The 2,715-nt window shown below is 42.2% G+C and overlaps 1 long non-coding RNA gene across 3 annotated transcripts; it reads right to left on the reverse strand.

Annotated features, from left to right (window-relative positions):
* Positions 1-6: 6 nt before the first annotated feature.
* On the reverse strand, positions 7-2,709 carry LOC146585768 (uncharacterized). 3 transcript variants are annotated; one of them, XR_014897933.1, is made up of 4 exons: positions 2,297-2,709; positions 1,501-1,599; positions 757-988; positions 7-291 (listed from the first exon to the last, which is right to left on the reverse strand). It is a non-coding gene; the product is annotated as an uncharacterized LOC146585768 (long non-coding RNA). The 3 variants fall into 3 exon arrangements; XR_014897934.1 differs by lacking the exon at positions 7-291 and adding an exon at positions 298-394; XR_014897935.1 differs by lacking the exon at positions 757-988.
* Between the last annotated feature and the right edge of the window lie 6 nt (positions 2,710-2,715).

Genomic DNA, 2,715 nt, shown 5'->3' on the forward strand with positions numbered 1-2,715 from the left:
CAGAATGAAGCCTGAACTTTGCTCTTGCCTAAGGCAGCAGCTGCCTTACAAGGGAGGAGGCTGGAATAGTCTGGCCTCGCTGCTGCTCTTCTTGTGTTATGCGAGCAGAGACAGGGAAGGGAAGGCTGCATCATATGTACCTGTGTGGGGACAGACAAGCCCAAGACCCCCAGCTCTTAGGCTCATGACCCTTACTCAGGAGAGGAATAGAGTAGGAAAAAACCTACTAGCTTACCCATATCTGCGTACAGACCTGTTTCTTCGGTGCCAGCTTTGGCTATGACTTCACCCCTGCACAATTGAGGACATTTGTTCAGAGCATTAACACAGAGGTACCAAGGCCGCAATCCAGTTGCTGTTGCTTGTGTAAGAGTCTACCCKTTGAGAGTTGGGGCTGCAGAGACAGGGCTGACCTAAAACCAGCATCCTAATTCCTAACTCTTGAATGATAGAAATAGCTTCCAAGTTTTCATGTGACATATGCATGCTTAAGYATGCTTCTGACGCTCAAGAAGCATGAACCAAATATGAGAACCAGTGCATGTGACCTTGGAATATAACTTAAGGGGAAAGAAACATCTCCAGCAGGTAAGGACTAAACCTTTCCCATTTCAGATCCTACTGGCTTTTAACAGGAGTACACTTTATACTCTGCCTGAGCTACCAAATGCTATCAAGGCTCCACCAGGAAGAACATCCTTGCTATCATCATGTGAAGTTAAAAGCTCTTGACATAGCTAAAAAGGYTTTACTTACTTTGCAACTGTCTAGAAGAATTGAGTGGAATTTTTTATTCGGAAGAAAAAGGGTTGACTGAAGACTGTTACTTTTACCCAGGGCCACTCAAGCGCATAGCAGAAAGTTACTGCTGCTTCAGTCAGAATGTGTCTTGTCTAGTTGAAGATATTCTTGTTCCTTCTTGTGCCAAAGCAGGGTTGTTCTTTGAGTAAGTTAAACAGTTTCGTGCAAAGTTTAACATAAGTCTGCTCTATATAGACCATTATTACAGTTCATAGTAAATAATGGAACAAATTTCAGGGACAATTTGAGAAGGTCAGCAGCTTAACCAATACTTAATGCTACTAAAGTAGTTTCTGTGCTTCCAACGAGAATACATATTGTTAAACTAGTTTTACTGGGTAATTAAAAAGTACCCCAAAACTCCTCAAAATAAGAAAAAAGGGTGATTTTGAAAATGTCGGCTTACTGCTCCCTTGTCTGATTTTGTCACTTAAGAACATGAAACGCATCTGTCTGCTGCTTTTGCTACGTGAAAAAACTCTTAGAGAGCAAGGGCCTATATCAAATACTGTTCAATGGGGCACTTCATAAAAAAAAAAAAATAAAATAAACCAAAAAGAAAAAGAGTTCCCCAAAGTTTTTTAGCTTTTTAAAAGAACTTAAGACACTTTTAGGAGTGGGTGGAAATGTGAGACTGAACTGTGACTGTCAAGTAAAACACTTCTCAACCAAGAAAAGATTATTTTTTTCTGAACTCACCACGGATTTACTACAGTGCTGTGTCCCCAAGCAAYGTMGGATGCTTTTTCATCTCTAGCAGGAGATGCAGTAGCTACATAGACTTGATTATCAACAGCTCTGTGTTTACAGAAAGATAGGGGAAAAGGAAACATCAGTGGACTTTTTTTTCTTTTTTTTCCCTATACCACCACTTAACTAAGCAGAAGAGAAAGAAGTCATGCTGAAGGAGTAGGCAATGCCTCCTTCTGAAGAGTAGCCAAAATCATTAATGACAAAGGTCAGAGAAAAATCAGAAAGCTTGGAAAGAGAAGTCTCTACTACCTGCCCCCAGAGTTAGGGTTAGCATGAATTACCCATTTGTTCAGTATGTAGCAAAGGTGACTGAAGCTGACCAAATGAAGACCTCTGACTTAATTTATGGCTTAAGAAAAGAATCCTACGTCCAGGAGTCTTGGGGTCTGTTTCTATCTTCAGTCAGAGCAGTTCTTAACTGGTTATGGCTGGCTCCTGCCTCTTCTCTCTAGAAGCGTGTGTGTGAATGGTGCTCAGAGCAGTACAGGGAAAAGGTCCTTGTAAGGGTACAGTGGTGGGCAGAGGGGCTGACAGGAGTGAAGGATAAGCATCTCCTGCTTTCCTCCTTGACAGCAAAATTTGGTGTCAAGCAGAGCAAGGCTGAGGAACAGTATACACTGACAGCAGGGTGACCTTGCAGCACTCCTTACTTTGCATAACATGGGTTAGAATACAAGAATTCCGTTCTATATGCTAAAACCCCCTACGGAACAGGAGTATAAGCAGGTAACTCAGTCCTTACCGTCCCCTTTGCAGTAGTTCCCAATGAGCTGGTCCTGTTGTTAGATTAAAAGCCCCTGGATATATCAACAGCTGGCAACCTTTGTTAAAAGAAAATTAGAACCCAACCATCATCAAGGGGAAAATGGTTTACCCTACAGCCACCCTTCACGCCGGGGGTCAAGGCAAGCTTTCTTTCAGTGTTTATTGCCTGACTTTTGTCCACAAGGGAAGAAAATTCAGCCTTTCCTTGCATGGTACTGATGATTATTTATGTCAGCAAAGCCCTACGATATGATGGCAAGTGTGGGGCCATRCGAACTTTATCCATCTCTACTATTCCATTAGCAGAGGCATAGCAGGAGACACTCCTTACTCAAGCAGAGGAGATACTCGTTTGAATAATGAGGACTCAGACACAAGCTGCATTTTGTATTATTT

Source organism: Rhea americana, unplaced genomic scaffold, assembly GCF_003343005.1.
Source record: "Rhea americana isolate MKP2758 unplaced genomic scaffold, rheAme1 scaffold_769, whole genome shotgun sequence".
In the NCBI taxonomy this organism is placed as follows: Eukaryota; Metazoa; Chordata; class Aves; order Rheiformes; family Rheidae; genus Rhea; species Rhea americana.